This window comes from Herpailurus yagouaroundi, unplaced genomic scaffold (genome assembly GCF_014898765.1).
Source record: "Herpailurus yagouaroundi ecotype Mexico unplaced genomic scaffold, PumYag 29, whole genome shotgun sequence".
Classification (NCBI taxonomy): domain Eukaryota; kingdom Metazoa; phylum Chordata; class Mammalia; order Carnivora; family Felidae; genus Herpailurus; species Herpailurus yagouaroundi.
In genome coordinates this window covers 53,304,584-53,323,094 of record NW_024412377.1, presented here as the reverse complement: position 1 = coordinate 53,323,094, position 18,511 = coordinate 53,304,584, and positions in this window count along the sequence as shown.

Here is an 18,511-nt window from a genome sequence, read left to right as displayed (position 1 = left end):
TACCAGAGAGGGGAATAGATGGTATAAAGAACTTAAGGTAACAAAGAGAGAAACCTGGTCAAAATTCTCCCCAATTGTTGCCATTTGGTCTCTTGTATAAAAATGAGATTTTAACTAGTCATCAAGAGTTTTGAACATTGGAATTGATATCATAACAAGAGCAATCATGATAATGATATATTTACTCAATCCAGGCTTTCATCAGTTGTGCAAGACACCATTGATCTAATAACAGCTTTTCTGAAAAAGAGTAAAATAATGTCTTCAATAAATGTACATATTCTTTTTTAAGACATGCCACTCAGAAACAGGAAAATGTGCAGGAAAAAATTCCCTTGAACCAATGAATTGCTATCATTTATTGAGTATTTTTTATGTTTGAAGCTTTCTATGTACGAGTAATATGCTTCATCAATATTATTTCAGTTAATCCTGGTAGCAACAATATGAAATAAATACTCATACTATCTTTATTTTTTAGTGAAGAAACTGAGTCCAAAAAAGTTAAAGGTCACGTGACAGACAAAACCAAGTTTGTCTGACCTCAAAGTTTTTTCCTTCAAACACATTCTGACCAGAGCAAGACTTTCACCCTGTGTTTCAGTTGATAGAATGGTTTCATTCTGTAGAATGAGTTATTTTGAATAGATATGAAGTCTTCCATCATTAGCATCTATGAATGTTTAAAGTATACTAATTCATAAACTGTAACCAAATATCTTTGTCTTAGACATTTTGGCAATATATGCATATGAACATTATCTGTATACACTGAGTATTCTCAAAGTCTAGCATTTCTTGAGCTATCACTTAGAGGGCTTATTCAGTAGGTGTGGAAAGGGGCTTGAGAATTTACGTTTCTAACAAGTTCCCACTTGCTGCTGATGCTTCTGGTCTGGGAGCTCTCTTTGAAAATCCTTGATATAGGGGCACTTTGGGTGGCTCAATGTCTTAAGCATCCGACTCCATCTTAGGTAATGATTTCATGGTTGTGAGTTCCAGCCCCGCATCAGGCTCTGTGCTGACAGCTCAGAGTCTGCAGCCTGCTTTGGATTCTGTGTGTCCCTTTATCTCTTCCACTCCCCTGCTCATGCTCTGTCTCTCCTTCAAAAATAAATAAACTCTGAAAAATCATTTAAATAAAAAGAAAAGCACTAGTATAAATGTAGGGCAAGCAAATGAAGTGAAATACGTGTTTACCATTTTAAAAGTGATTTGTTATATGAATGACCTGTTTGGAATTGATATTAGAAACTTGTTTTTATTAAAATTTTCCAGAATGAATGCCACATTTCTTGGTGTTATTTAAAGACTTATAAATTATTTTCTGTATCTTATGCAATGGGAGAGCCTGGACTCTAAGCTAAATTATCTGACTTCTAGCCAGAGGCCTTTTACCACATAGTTAGGTAATTATACTTCAGGAGTAGTATATATTTTTTTCCCAGTAGAGATTATATACTCACCTATACTCTTCACCTAACACCCAGAGAGATCTTTCTTTAAAATGCATAACTATTTTCAAAATATGTAGCTCCTCTTCTTAAAAATATTCAGTGGCTTCTGACTGTCCTTAAGATAAGGTACGAATTCCTTAATATTATGTATGGTTCATCCAATTTCCAGGTGACCAATCTTTTTTTTTTTTTTTTTTTTTTTTTTTATTCTCACCAGACTTCAGCACAATACTTCTTTCAAATTCTTAGACTTCCCCAAGCTCCTTCTCTCCTCACAGTAACATCTGCACAAAGTTGGTCATTAAATTGGCCCATAAAAAAACCCTACCTTGTCCCTATCACTACTCTTATTTGCCTAGCAAGTTCCTGTTGCCCCCTACCCCCCATCTAGGTGTTTAAATGTCCTTTCCTTAGAGAATGATTTTTCTGATAGCCACTCCTTACCTTCAATAGCCTAATCTCTCAAAATTCCCATGCTCCTTGAAAGGATTTAAAAGATCTATAATTAAATATTCTATTGAATTACTTAAAAACTTCCCCTCCTCCAGGACATTCAACATGTCTGCATCACTCAGTGGTGGATCCCCAGTGCCTAGCACAGTGCCTGGTACCGAATAGGCACAAAAATACATATTTGTTGAATGACCAAATGAATGAATGAACCAAGGAACAAACCATATTTTATGGACATAGGAAAATGCTGGAAACATTTCTTTTGGGCTGAATAGAACCTACAGACCTAATATTGTAAATAATTTGGTATGATAATGTAAATGTGGATTTATATTTTGATGCTTCATGTTTGATTGAATTTTGAAATAATGTCTGGAGCTTTTTGAACTCTTGAGATAAGAGCCATGTCTATACACTTTTGTCGTATAAATGAGACCATTCTTCAGTCTTCTCTCCAGGAAAGGGTGGCATAACAAAGGCAGACTCTCTGGATATGGCAAGGATACTGCATCTACAGAGATTCTCTTATTCAATTACTGTCTCTCCACTAATCAGGGAAAGATGACTCAGAATACTTGGGGACCTGAAAGCTTCCAAGATGAATTCCAAATTCCTTCTTTTTCTGTTAGCATGCAGCAGAACTGGTGAGATTGTATAACAGTCTCTCTTTGTAAGCACCTCCCTTATGTCTGTTTGTGAATCAGTCAATAAGACAAGGATCAAGGAAAAATTGTGATCCTTGTTAAGGTGAAAAACAAACAAACAAACAAAAAAAAATAGAGAACAAGGGCAGGACTATGACTTGGGTGATGTTGCCTGGACATAACTAACCTAATTTTCTAGAAAATCTTGGCATCTGTAAATTTTGTGACAGAATTCACAAAATTTTTCTTCCCAGAAGTTAGTTGGATCCCACTCAACATTGTTGATTTCCATTTGGTGAATAAAATGAACACAATGTGAGAGGTCTCTGGATACCAATGATGATAAAAGAATCTAAGACATTCTTGTTAAAAGGTGAAAATCAAATACCAGTGGGTGGCATTGGCATATCTTACTGCTTGAAAGGGCAAAATCTGCTGCTTTTTTCAAATTTGGCTGAGGCAGTTGCCTTGATCGCATCAGGGTTAACAAAAGGCCAAACATTTGAATCTGTCCATTGTTTGAGTCCTTCTCATCTTCTAGGTTTCAACTTAAAAAATAATCTCAGTCCAAAGCCCTGTTTTCTACCTGAGCACACTGTGCTTTCTTCTAGCTCTTATCTTGATCTCGTAGCAAAAAATAACTTGCCCAAAGAAGCTATTCTTGATGACTGTCTCACCTAAGTACCCCCTTCACCATTATTTTCTGTTTCAACCCCTTGATTTATATTGTGGTATGTTATCACAATTAGTTACTTGTTTTTCAGTTTCTTTTTTTTTTTTTTAACCTTTTGTATCATACGGGTAGGACCATGTTCAATTTTTCTTTCTTCTCTTTATATCTACAGTTTCTTTCAGAGTTCCAAGCATAGAGTAAGTGCTCAAAAAATATTGGATGAATTGATTATCTGATTCAGTTATTTATTTCTTCAAGAATATTGATTATCATACGACTGAATAAACATAGATTAATTATCGTTCTTATTAAAAAGGTAGAAAACTAAGATGTAAAGAAATTATATGACTTGCCTATTCTTTCAGCTGTTAGGGATGGAGATAGAATTTGAACCCAGTATTTTTTTTTTTATTAAAATTTTTTTTTCAACGTTTATTTATTTTTGGGACAGAGAGACAGAGCATGAACGGGGGAGGGGCAGAGAGAGAGGGAGACACAGAATCGGAAACAGGCTCCAGGCTCCGAGCCATCAGCCCAGAGCCCGACACGGGGCTCGAACTCACGGACCGCGAGATCGTGACCTGGCTGAAGTCGGACGCTTAACCGACTGCGCCACCCAGGCGCCCCGAACCCAGTATTTTTTTAATTTCATGTCATTGTTGTAAGATATTTTGTTTACTATTCCCAGTGTCCTGAGAAAGAGTGAAAGAATAGGAAACTGACATTTTTTGGTGCTCTGATGGTAGTTGCCACATTATTTTATTTGTTGCTTCCATTAGACCTGTGAAAAAGACAGTATTATTCTCCTTTTCTGCATCAAGTCTTTCACTTTTGGTGAGCAGAATATTAACCCATGAAGTTTTAAAACATGCATATATATCCTGTTTTCCATTTCATAAGCTCTGGATTTGAGAGTCAGTATCTCCATTTTTTTTTTTTAAGTTCAACAAGTGATTCTAAAGTATAATTAGGCTTAAAATATCCTTCCATATATAAACAAGAGAAGCTATTAGAGGTTAAATAATCCAAGATTACACTGATAAATGGTAAATCTAGCACTTGAATATCAGCTTTCAAAGCCCTTTTTTCCCCCTTTAACCATACTGTAGCTCTCAGTACTTTCTTTTTCCTGTAAAAATTGATGTCAAAGTACCCAGTAGTTTCACCCTATAACCAACACTCATACTTTCATAGAAGCTTATATAGGCAAATAGGTTTTTGCAAGGATTGTTAACGATACAGAATCTCTATATTCCATGGTCATGTAGATAAACCCTGGTTAATAATTTTTCCTTTAGATGTTTAAATGCTCACAAATTCAATTTTCTATGACAAGACATAAAGACATTTTTAGCTGATTAAAATATTCAAACAAGTATTCAAGTGTTCAGTTTTATATTCCTTTAGTATTTATTTTTAAATATTTATAAATTTTAAGGTAGTGTACTAAGTGCTGGAGATAGAATCTTTTTTATTTTATTTTATTTTATTTTATTTTATTTTATTTTATTTTATTTTATTTTATTTTATTTTAATGTTTATTTATTTTTGATAGAGACAGAGTGTGAGTAGGGGAGGAGTAGAAGACAGGGAGACACAGAATCCAAAGCAGGCTCCAGGCTCTGAGCTGTCAACACAGAGTCCCACACGGGGTTTGAACCCATGAACTGTGAGATCATGACCTCAGCTGAAGTCAGACGGTTAACTGATTGAGCCACCCAGGTGCCCCTGGAGATAAGATTTTGAATAAGATCAACATTGACACACCCCTTAAATGATATTAGTATTATAGTGGGAAGACAGATATGCATTTAAATAAAATCGTAGGAAGCCTTCAAAGAAATCAAGGGTGCCAAATATTATACGGCAATTCTGGGGAATCAAGACTATGTCTATGAGCTACTTACTGGATATAGCTTGGAGAGAGGCTGGAAATGGGAGGAGGAGAAAAGAGTTGTCTAAGTGATACTATGATTCTGGCTTGCACAATGGCATATAGATGGTGGTGTCATTTACTGAGCTGGGTAACAGTTGAAGAATGCCACATGTACTTGGTAAAATGGAGAAAATGTCAACAAGAAATGTGTACATATTGAGCTTGGGGTGTCTTTGAGATTTCCAAGTGAGAATGTAAGTAGACTTCTCCAGTTCCACAATCTCTATGCTTAGATAGGGGGTCTGGATGTATAAATGCAGAGATAGTCAACATGTAGTGATAGAAGATGAAGAGCTCACCTAAGGGCAGAAAACTGAATGACTCAAGTAGAAATATTAAGGCTAAACCCTCATGAATTGCACTATTATAAAGCTAGGTAGAGTAGGAAGATCCAGGAAAAGCTATTGAAAGAAAAGACAGAGTGGGGAAGAGGAACATGAAAGGATGGTATTATGGAACACAGGGGAAGAGTGTTTTTAGTAGGGTGAGAATTTTCCACTGTGTGGAAGTTCTGCAAGGTCAAGCAAACGAGAACGGAAAAGTGATGTAGAGGTTCCTTAGTGACCTTTGCAAGGGCCATTGTGGCTTAGTGACTGGAGACAAAGCCAAACTGCAGTAGGTTGATGAGTGAATGGCAAGTGTGGAAAGCAAGAAGGTACAGAATCCAGAGTGCAGATGGAATGTTTGGCTTTAGATAGATACCCTTCCTTTTATGTAGGAGGGAAATTTGAGGAGAAATGGCAGAATCATTTCCAGTAATTTAGAAGTATGAGAACAAAAAGAAAAGAAAGTTCCTGTCTGGTGGCTTCTATTTTCTCTTTACAAATGGTTATGTGATCTTCCAAGAGTGATGGTATGTTATCAGATAAGTGTTGCTGAGTAACAAATAGTATCAAATTTGGAATCTTAAAATGGCAACCAATTATCATTCCTCATCAGTCTTTGGATGGGCAAGGCAGTTGAGCTGATGCGGCTAGGTTCCATTGATTTTGGCCGGTCTTGCTCATGTGTTTGCAGCCAGCTGCCAGGTTGGCTGAAGACTGGTTCATGTAGTATCACTTCAGCTGAGTCAATTCAATTCCTCCCCATGTCATCTTTTATCCTACAGCAGGTTGGTTCAGGCTTGTTCTAATGATGGTACCAATATTCTTGGAGAGAAAACTGTTTCGGACTAATATTTGTGTCATTCCCCCAACCCTAAATACATATGTTGAAGCCCTAACCCCTCCAGTATGACTGTATTTATAGATTACGGAAGTAATTAAGATTAAATGAAGTCATAAAGATAAGGCTTAGTGTCCTTATAAGAAATGACACCAGAGAGCTTGTGTGAGGACACATTGAGAAGGAGGTTGTCTGCAGGCCAGGAAGAGAGGCCTCACCAGAACCTGATCATGCTGGTACCCTGATCTCACATTTCCGATTCCAACACTGTGAGAAAATTAATTTTCTTTAAGCCACCCAATCTATGACATTTTGTTATGGAAACCCAAGCAGACCCATATTGAAACAAACACAAACCCCACATACATCCTTTTTCAAGCCTCTGCTCACATCAAGCATGCTACTACCCTCTTGGCCAAAATAAATCGCATACCCACTTCCAGATTATGAGTGAGAAAAATACCCAAAATTCCAGGGAGGACATTCACTGAAGCCAGTTATATAGCAAATCCAACAGAGAAAGGAAAGTGGATTTGGATGTGTGAGTAAAAGGGACAGAATTTAATTTATTCACTGTGGACCACAGAAAATCTTATTGACAAGAGAAATACGTTAGTAGTTTTAGTCTGTGATGAGTCACACTAATCAACTTTGCAGTATGATATTTTTTCTGGGAATGTTAAATTATCAGGTATGTTAGTCAGCTGGGGCTTATATAGCAAAATACCATAGACTAGGTGGGTTAAATAACAGAAATTTATTTTCTCACAGTTTTGGAGACTGGAACTCCAGTGTCAACGTAGTCAAATTATGGTGAGAGCTCTCTTCTTAATTTGCACATGGCTACCTTCTCACTTTGTATCCACAAGGCCATTTTTCATTGTGTGCACATGGAGCAAAAGGGAGTGTCTGTCTCTCCCTCTTCTTCCAAGGATACCAGTCCTTTTGGATTAGGACCCCTACCCTTATAACCACATTTAATCTTAATTACCTCCTAAAAGTTCTGTCTCCAAACAAATCATCTTGGGGGTTAGGGCTTTACCATATGAATTGAGAGGGGAAATGGTTCAGTTCATAACACCAGGGTGTAGGAAAGATATGACATATTGTTTGTTTTTAGTTTGTTTTTCCAAGAAGTTTTCCAGATGACAGTTAAAGGGCAGAAAGGCAATGGAATTAATACTATTCGTTAGAGAACATCTAAAATATAAACTGAAAATAGATGGTAAAATAATGGAGAGGCAGAAAACAGACATGCCACAAGATTGGAGGAGTAATTGCTTTTAACAGTGGTAGAGCATTCCAGCTAAAATAATCTATGTTAGGCCATTAGAATTAATGATTTGCAATGTAGAATGGCTTCGGGAATGAGAAGATTCAGGGTATATCCATGAACGTGGATCATGAAGGAGGTTGAAAAAAGGTCATTGGAGAGAAGGAAGTAATGGAACTGAGAGGCGAGTGTGCTGTAAATATTGTACATGTGCATACTGGCATCATCCACCCAGTGGCAGAGGCTTGGTGGGAGAAAGCCCAGGCAAGATAGTATTGCTTTAAAAGAAATGATTCATAGAGATGTAGAAAACACTGACTAGGATGTTTTCTGTACCTTAATGTTTCAATTAATCAATAGTGAGATGGACATACTGAGTCTTAAAAATTATTTATATAAATAATTATTTTGCAATTTATAGGGTACAGGTCCTCCCAGTAAGATCTGTAGAATGCAGCAAAGACAAAATACTAAGGCAAAGCAGTTAGGTACTGTTGGTCCTAATTGTTGTCTGAGTAAATGCTTTCTTTTTAGGAGCACTTGAGGCAATGAGATAGATCACTTCTTACTGCCAAATTTAAAAGCTGCATCCAGATAATCAGCCAAAGGAAAAGACAAGATTCAGGTTGCGTATCTTGCTATTGTATTGTTTTGTTGTTGTTTTTTTTCTAGCCTTTTAGCTGACAGATGGCCCTTGAATTTCTCCTCCTGCCCCCACCCTTCTGCTTTGCTGTATCAGTAATGTTTCATTCTCATATCCCTGAGTTTTGGAAGGGTTCAGCTGTCTTAGTATTTTTCTGTGTGTTTATATTGTGCCTCTCATTTTAGTCTTTTTGAAGAAGGTTAACAGTCTTCCAGAGAGGTGTCTCTCCATCTGGAAAATGTTCAATACAGGAGCAGCCAAGAATAAGGGTAAAATTCCCTGACCAGGCCTTACCCTGCACCCATTTTATCTTTCTTTATGTGTTTTTCAGCTGGAAATAATAGGACTTACTCTTAAGAGACATGGTTTCTGATGGACCTTTCAAGGTATTCTAATTCCCTTTATTTCAGTTTCTGAAGTTGCACATAGAGGAAATGTGAGCGAAGGTTGTGAGTACAACATAAGGTTTCTCCTCTAATTGGAAAGACTTTTCGATATCCCCTAGGCAGAAACTGGTATACCTTCCTCTTACTGATAAAATAACTATTATGAAGATCTCTATAATAGCAATTAACCCACTGTTTCATACGAGTTCCCTCTGCTAGATTCTGAGCTCTTTGTGGGGACAGTGCTAATCTCCTTAATGTTGAAATGACTTGTGACTAGCACAGAACTTGGCAATTCACAATGGCAAGCATTTATTGAATGTTATTATGTTCCAAGAATTACCTAATACTTCCTATTATTCATTCATTTGACTCTAAAAAGCACCCTACAAAATAGGCACTATATTATTTCTATTTTACAGAATGCCAAATTTGAGGTGTAATGAGGTAAAATGAACTAATCCAGGTAACACAGCCCTTAAGAGGTGGAACCAGAGCTGAAACACAAAAGTCTAATTCCAGAATCTGCTCTTTGCACCAGCACACAATCATTTCACAAATCTTTATTCAGCATGGACTGTCTTACTTCCTGTGCTAGTCACTGAAAATCCTCCAGTATCTTGTGCGATTTGTATTAATGGGGTTAAAAGTACAGAGTGTCTTATGTAAGGAAAAGTACAGGTTGATATTGGAAAACACTATCAATTAGGGCTTTTTTTAGCTGTAAATAATAAGTCAAACTAGTACTCCTCTAATCCCTGAGTATATTTACTGTTTTCTCAAGAAAAAATTCAGAGGTTGGCACTGCCAAGGTCATTTTTCTTTCTTTTTTGGCTCAGAGTGTCTTCAATGACCAGTCTCCTTGACCTTTCTATTCCACACCCCTCTCCTTCTAGGTGACTGTGATATTCCCTTTGTGGCTTTAAGATGGTAGCACAGCTTTGAATCCACATAACAACAGCACCTTCAGTCAGAGAGGGGAAACAAGATGAGGGGGAGAGGTCACAAGTAGCCTCTTCTTTCTAAATCTATTTCTTCCGGAAAGAATGTCTTTCCTGAAATTTCCTGCTGATTTTCCCTATGTCTCATTGGTTTGGCAAGAGAAATAACACTTCCATGATTAAATTAATCAAAATAGGCATCCATACAAAAATATGGCTCTCTTACTTAGAAAGGAAAGAGAGGATGGCAGGTGGGTAGAAAACAATAAAATAACTCTAAAAGGACTCTAGTGAGATTTAGCAATTATTGGAAAGTTGAGGGCAGCTTCCCCCGCAGGGAATGACATTTCTCTAAGATTTGAAAGGTGGTCAGCAAGAATACATGTTGCGGGGGGAGAATTCGAGGCAGAGGGATTGTGTATAAAGTCCAGAGTCAAGAGAAAGCTCAGCACTCTTGAGGGTGTTAAGGAGTCTGTAGGTATTAAGAATGCCTGGACTAAAGAGAGTTAAAAAGATAAGGAAAGGCCTCAATTTGTAGTTAGGACTCAGATTGTAGAGAATCTATTTTAATTTTTTAAATGTTTGTTTATTTTGGAGAGAGAGAGTGACAGTTCAAGTGAAGAAGGGGCAGAGAGAGAGGGAGACACAGAATCCGAAGCAGGCTGCAGGCTGCAGGCTCTGAGCTGTCAGCACAGAGCCCAACACGGGGCTCGAATTCACAGACTGTGAGATCATGATCTCAGCCGAAATCGAATGCTTAGCCGACTGAGCCACCCAGGCACTCCTGTAGAGAATCTTATAAGTCACTTTAGGATTGGAGATTTTATAGTAAGTGGAATGAAAAGCTATTTAGAATCTCAGAAAATAATTACTGAATAAATGTTGAATAACAACTAAAAGCAATAGCATTAATATTTATATTTTTGAGAAATGTATCATATCATGAGAAATTTAGTGCCCATATGCTAACATTGGCTTTTCAAAACATATTACTACCATACCCTCTTAAAACACACTATATTTTGTGGCCTTTATGTAATAGAACTTGATAAATACCCAGGAAATTTATAAAGAGTCCAAAGCTGCTTTAAGGACAGGTCTGTCTTTGCACTCTGATTTCTTGCTAAAATCCAGTAGGGAAAGCTTAATCTGTAAGGAAGTGAGAGAGGAAGAGAATTGTGATATGGGGCAGCCCCCTGGGGCAGAAAGCAAGACAGAAAGGATGAGGCAAGCATGGAAGTAGAGTGAAGACTTGAGGGTGAATGCCTTATTAAATTTGGGCTCTGGAAGCCTTTCTAACTCCATCCTTGTCCTGGTACTGGCAATTAGAGTGAATCTGGATTTTTTAACTTGTAGCCAGAATGACCTTACTAATGGAAGATATTCACCACACCTGAATGTGAATAGTTTATAGTTATGTGTGTTCAGTCAGTTGTTCCATCCTCTCCACGCCTTACTGTCTTCATCTGTAAAATGTGGTTTCTCTGAAGGGTCATATGGAACAACTTAGGTAAATACTTATAGTAGTACAACACTATCATTTGCAAGCTCAGAAAATAGTAGGGAATATTAGTATTGATGATGGATTGGAATTAGATTACGTTTTTACTCAGGTTTTCTATATCTTTGTCTCCCTTGAAACTTGATGCCCTTCTGAGGGGTGCAAGTCATAGGAGGGGTTTTTAGACATTAAAGCAAGCAGTAAGGAGAGATACTTTGGAATTGGGGGAATATCATGTGGACATTCATTGTTGCCTTGAGATATAACCTGTCCAATCTCAGTAAATATGTATTGAGAATAGTGTTCTAGTTTCTCAGGATGAAGCAAAGAATATGAACATGTTCTCTCTGCCCACTAAGAGCTTACAGGCTAATTATACACATTAGGAAAATTATTCTATGTATTAATAAGGAGTAAACTTGCATTCTCAGAATTTAAATTCTCCTCTGAATTTTTCTTCACAGGGACAAAATGATAAATTTGTTTTGTTTTTAATTTTTGTAATGTTTATTTTTGAGAGAGAGAGAGCACGCAGGGAAGGGGAGAGAGAGGGGGGAAGACAGAATCTGAAGCAGGCTCCAGGCTCTGAGCTGTCAACACAGAGCCTGACACGGGGCTTGAGCCCACGAACTGTGAGATCATGGCCTGAGCTGAAGTCCAACGCCCAACCAACTGAGCCACCCAGATGCCCCAAAATGAGGATTTTTAAAGCATAAAATGATTAATGTCAGCTTACACCAAAATCAAACTCCAAGATTTATGACATTTTCCAAATGAATACAAGAATTTGGAGATAGGTTAATGCATAATATAAGTTGCAGGTAATCAAACTCTGAAGTGGAATTAAAAACTGTACTATAATATACATAAAATTCCATAATGATCTATCATAGAGCTTTGACATCAGAGAGAAATCCATAATACATAAGTTAGCTAAAAGTGCACAATTGGTGGAAAATGGATATTGTTACCATGGCAACCAGATTTGAGACTGACAAGATTGGTTTTAACCTAGGTTCCTGTTTTAGGAATGAACACATGCAAATAATTAGATAGATAAATTGCTGAGACAGCATGTGAGGAAAACAAGTATATTTAAGGAAAACTCTCCCAAATCTAAACCCTCATCAGCTGTAAACAGAATAAAAGTATTATCACCCTGCACTGAACAGTGACTTCTCTTTCATGCTATTCTATATGAAGGTTTGGGTACTTTTCTTTCATCTAAAGCTATAATATTCTTTTTTGAGATTGTTGTTGAGTTGCATAAAATGTGACTGTACAGAGAGTTTCCCTCCCTATAAAGTGAAATTGTTGGATTAGATAATGTTTCAGTATTATGGTTAGATGGATGCTCTTGGTTTAGAATTCCAGGCTTCAGTAATTTCAAGAGGTCGTTTTCATTCTCCTTTAATAGATTTAAATGTTTTTCTCTCAGTACTGAGGCATGTGTCTTAGGCATGGGATAACTTGGTGCAAGTGTGAAATATCTGTTCAAATTAGTTTAATCAAAAAAAAGAAAACAAGATATTTATCAAAATAAGTCATATTTAGAACATGGACTTCCAGTCAGGGAAGTACTGCTATATCTTACTGACTGGGATTAGACCCGGAAAGTCATTTGTAATTTTTCATTCTATTTCTTATCATTATCCTGTCTCTTCTATGTGTTGCTCATTATATTTGCTTCATTCTTTTTTCTCTGTTACCAACATTCCCCCCACCCCGTCTACTTGTGCATGGGCCCATGCTAAGATCTACATTATAACCTTGTTCAGGTACCTAGTAGGTATTGTTGAGGGCAGTGCTTTCCAAAATTTTTCTTTGTGAGATAAAAAGCTATGAATTCCCTGTTCCAGGCCAGATAGCCACAGATTCAAAGAGTTTAATGATCAGCTCTTGTTGCTGCCACTATGCCTGGGCTGTGGGTCATGAACAGAGCAGCACACCTACTCCTTCGCCCCCTGTTGTAGCCATGCATGCACGCATGAGACCATTCACACCTGCTTAGAATGCTGTTGTAACTCTTGCTTGTGGCCTCTGCCTGTCAATTCAAAATAGAAATACCTGTTGTCAGGTTATGGATTCTGTTTCTAGTATTTGCAGACCATGCCAGGAATTCCTTAAAAGGAATGGAAGCGTAAAAGTGATCTCCCAGGATCATACTCTGCCAAAATAGAAGTCATAACAATGTTCAAGAATGGGCAGTGAGCTTACTCCACATTGCAGCACCCCACGTGAAGAAAACACCCATGATACTAAATATTGTAACTCCCATCAATGAGTTATTGTTGATACATGCAGCTGCACTTAATGAAAACAACAGTAAAAACAGAAATAATCAATTCTTGGAAACATCTACACTATTTTGAATGTTTTTGACCATTACAATTTTTCTGTGGAGTTTCAGAAGTCACGTGAAACTTCCATTGATGACCTTAACCATGTACAACACAAAGGTAGGTGATTCACCGGAGAATACCTAAAAGACTATGTATCTGTCCCTATGGCTGCAGAAAGAGCCTCCCCCTTCTGTCATCTGGGTCTCATATGAGTGTTTCTCATTGACAGATATTAAACCAAAGCCTTTGGCAAGTAGGTCTAAACCACAGGCCCATGCAACTTAATCATGCCCTAAGGACCCTATCAGGCTGCATTTTAATATCCCACTTCCATTGGATAGTAAAGTGCTGCTGTGAATCTCCACCTTATGGCTTATTGATTATGATAGGCAGCTCAGTTGCATAGTCATTGATGTGCTGCAGTTACGTGTTTACACTCTCCAAGTCCAATGGCAAGCCAGGAGCTTCTTTGTAAAAATAGAACAGAAATTTGTAGAACTCATGAGTTTGCTTCAATACCTACCAGTGTGTACTGTGTTTTTCTTATTACAACTTAACAGAGGGTGTATAGAGTATCCACAACTATCACCTATATTTCTGACATCATTGTGTTTAGTAGATCATATAGCCAGAGGTGAAGACCAACTTGCTCTGTAGACTAGACCAGCTGCAGAGCTTTTGTCAAAACAAAAAACATGTTAAGAATCATGAGCAAATATGATCAACTATTAATGTTGTTCCAATGTATTTGAAAATGTTAACAATTTTGCCTAACTTCCTAGAAAATTTTATAATTTACCAAAACTTTAATCAGAAGTAGAAAACCCCGAATTTTAATTAAAATAATTAATTAGACAAATTTTAATTAAAGTAATGTAATCATTTATTTAAAAAAATATTGAAGAATATTGAAAAAACAACACTCTATGTCCAGAAGATTTAGAAGTGAATTGTACCAAACTTAGGAACAGATCATGCTTTTATTTTGAAAAATTAACAATCTATTCCAATCACTATAAAAAAGGAACTTTCCATTTGTGAAATTATAATCTTTATATGAAAACTGGATAAGCATGGCATAAAACAGAAATTATAGAAATAGAAAAGCTACTGTCACAACATATTGAGAAACAGAAAAATAAAACACAAAAATAAAACAGAATTCAGTAATGTATTAAAATACACCCTGTGTAAAATGTTCAGCACCTCATAAAAATGTATTAGTAAATTTACTTCATGAGGCAAGGCTTTATAATGTCCCCTGAAATCTGTTCTCTCTTCCACTGACTTGAATTTGTATGAGCTGGGGTGTAGAGACCTAGTTAGAAACTCTGTTTTCCAGCAATCTTTGCAGTTAAGTGTGGCCAAGTGTTTGCTGGTAGAATATGGGCTGACATCATAGGCCTGGTCACTTCATAACGTGTTGCTTCTTCATCTGGATGTGGCAAGGACCCAGCTAAACTGGGAAGATGAGGTCAGAATCACAGGGTATCCTGGAACAAAGTTGATTTCAAGACATCAATGTCTGCAAACGCTAAATAAAGCAGAGCCTTTTGCCATTTCATGATAGAGAAAAATTGTTTGTACTGCTACATGTATGAGTAGGCATGGACACAAATTTATACCTTCATGTATTCACTAAAATAATTTTTAAAAATTATTTAACTCCTAACATATTGAAACTTGTCACCTAAGATTTTCCATCCTAAGTTTAATGGTTTCAAAATATGATTTCTGGTTAAGTGCTTATAGTATATTGGCTTTTAGTGCATATTTTAATTAAAATGTTGGATCTGCATATTTTATTCATTCACTTTATGGAAATACTTATAAAATTATAATTCATATAAATTAAATAGAGAATTTTTAAGTCAAATTAATATGTCTCACACTGTAAATACTTTTTCACATGTAAAATTGAGAAAGAGAAAGATTCATGGATGGGGGATAAACGGATGGTTGGGAAATAGGTAGTCAGACAGAGAGATAAACAGAGATAGCTAAGAGCCTTTCAAAAGCTTTTGAAAGTCAGAATCCTGCCATGATTCTATGAAGGAGTAAAACTTCAGTATTTCTCATTGACTTACTGATTTTTTGTTTGTTCTCTTGGGTCCCTTCCGTAGCAATTATGTACTCCAGAATTGTCCCTCTGTTCAGTGTTTATATGATTTATATCTAAGGGCAATGCATTCTGGCAAAATTCATCAAACAGAAGAAATGCAATTCCTTTAGAAAGTGAGAAAAGGGCAATTTTGGAAGCATTGATAGTTATGGGAAGCTTGTAGGCAACAGATTTTTCAGGAAGATCACTCTTAGGAAAGTCCACACTAAAAAGTTGAGGATCTGGATATATATTCCCTTATAATCATACATGACTGCATATTCCATAGAAACCCTATGTGTTTGCATTTTCAGGGGGACACTCCCACTTTGAAGACCAGCTTCTGACTTAGATCAGTGCTTCAAATAATAAGGTGTGTGAATCATGTGTTCTAGAAATAACTGGGATGTTCATTAAAAATGAAGATGTTGGAAATCTAGCTCCAAATTTGATACACAACTCTAGATATAAGGCCACAGAATTAGGTTTAATCCTATCCAAGTAATCCTGAAACAGGGAGTCTGTTCTAGTCCAAACACAAAAAAATACATAGAATGATTTTTTTATGTTATGGAATCTTTTTCCTACCTCTCAGTGCATGTAAAAGCAGATTCAGTGCCTAACTTCTAGTGATATTTCTCAAATATTCCATTTTTTCTCTTCAACTGTGTCATACTCCATCCAACTCTGTTCCTTTCAATCACCACTGACATTTCCACTACCCACAAAGCACACCAAACAAAAATGCCAGCCCCACCTATTCCCATTCTTGGTTATGTAGGTTGACCTTACGGCATTCTTCTCTTTCTTCTGTCAAAGCTTCTTTCCATTTTTATCTCTCACTTCTATGATAGTTCATCACAAATGATAGAGAATCAAGAGGGTAAAAATGGATTTGCCTCTAGGGTCAGACAAAAGGAAGACGTTTTGATGCACAACGTGTTGGACTAGTGCCTTTCTTCACGCTCCAAGAATATCAGTGACTGGAAGGCAACCTCATGGAAGAAACAGTGCAGAGATTCTAAGAATAACATGAACCACAAAATTAATATATGAAAATTCACAGGTTCACTGTACCTTTCTGACTGTCCTCCATACCGAGATAATCCCAGGACTTTATGAGAAGGGATTTTTACATTCAAATTACAAGTCATGGATTTCTAATCTTTTTTATCAGAACAATGTGCAGAAAAAAAATAAGGAAACTCAGTTTGGAAAACTGGATTCATGTGTATCTGAATTGACTGAGCTGTCTCCTGAAGAGCAAAAGAAGCATGGGGAGTTTTGCAGACTAGGTCTCTGGAAGCAGTTACTGAGACTCACTCTCTAGTACCAGAAGTTTATTAAAGTCAAAACAGTGAAGAAAAGAACAAAAATGGGCAAATGGAGAAATTTAATTGCCCTGTGGGTCTGACAAAGCCTCAGTAACCCACTGCCCTCCGCAGAATCTCTAGGACATATATGGACACAAATGTGAGCTGAAATGGTTGGGGCCGGGTCTGCATATCCCCCACTTCTCTCAAACACCAGATGTGAGCTGCCCTGGGCAAGGTAGTAGATGGGAAGAAGAGATTGCTCTCTGCAGCTGAGGCAGTGACTGAATGAGCCCAGAGCTGAAGACTGCCTGCTGACCACATTCCCCCAACTTGTCAGCAAGCACTTCCCTGCGGGAATTTGGGTCATGCATCTGCAAGTCCATCTTGAAAGGGAACAGTAGAAGGAAGGGCAAAGGATGGAGAGAAAGCCAGGAGTGGCTTTGAAAATGGAGCTACAGGAGCAATTTTGGAAAGAGCTATGGGAGCTGGAAAGGGTAGCATTTATGCTGGAATGCCTGTGATTTAAGGGAGATAGGGGGTGAAACAAAATGCTAGGATGTTCTGTGTTCTCTTCAATTTCATCCTCTTATGAGCATATTTAAAAAGAGGCTTAGGTAAAGATTTAAATTCTTCTTTAGTTTTTGTGTCTGATAACTGGCCTACGCTGAATTCAAGCTTTCTGTGGGGCACAAATGGATTGTCACTCTCTTGTTTAAAATTCGTTAGTGACTTTTCATGATCTTCAAGACATAATCCCCACTTCCTAAAATGGCAAACATTATCCTGTAGCTTTTACCTTTTACAATTGCATTTACAATTTCTCTTCACCTTCCTTCTCACAGTCTATTTTCTAGCTTAGCTGACACTCTTTTCCTTCAAGCACTGCACATGCACCTTTTACTCAGTTGAACTCACTTTCCTAGGTTTCACCTTAAACACCACCCCCTCAAGGAAACTTACCTGACCCTAGCGCCCCAATTATACATCATCACAACCATATTTTCCCTTTCAAAACATTCATCTTACTCAAAATTATTTATTTAGCTCAATTCCTACAGCCTCTAAGAAGCTAAAAATTGTGTAAGGGAAGGGAGGTATGTGTTTTGCTCATCACTGTATCCTCAGTGCTTCATGTGAGGGAATAAAAAACATTTTTAATGGTAGGGTTATCAATCTCAATGAGTGCTTATGGTAAAGGACTCTAACAAGAGCAGCTAAAGTATTGATGACAACTAAATTATTGGTATTTTGGGTGGAATTAGAATATGAATAATTATTACTGTAACAATTATGATCATAGTTAACACTTCAATGATACTCCATGCCAGATAATATTTTAATTCTCACAAGAATCAGGAACAATCCTTTTTATGTGGAATGGATATAACAATCCATTATATCTACATTTTTTCAGATGCAGGAACTAAACAGCAAAGAGGTTAAGTAACTTTCCTAATTTCATACACTTTGTAAGTATTACAGCCCAAGATTTGAAACTGGTTCCCAATCCAGTGCTCTTACTAATATTCCGTGCCACAATTTTGTGTCTGAGTTTGTCATCCATAATAACAATATAAGGAGACAATATTTTCTTAATATCAGAATTTTTGTAATTAAGAAAGTAGAGGGGTGGTGGCACTTGGATGGCTCAGTCAGTTAAGTGTCTGACTCTTGATTTTGG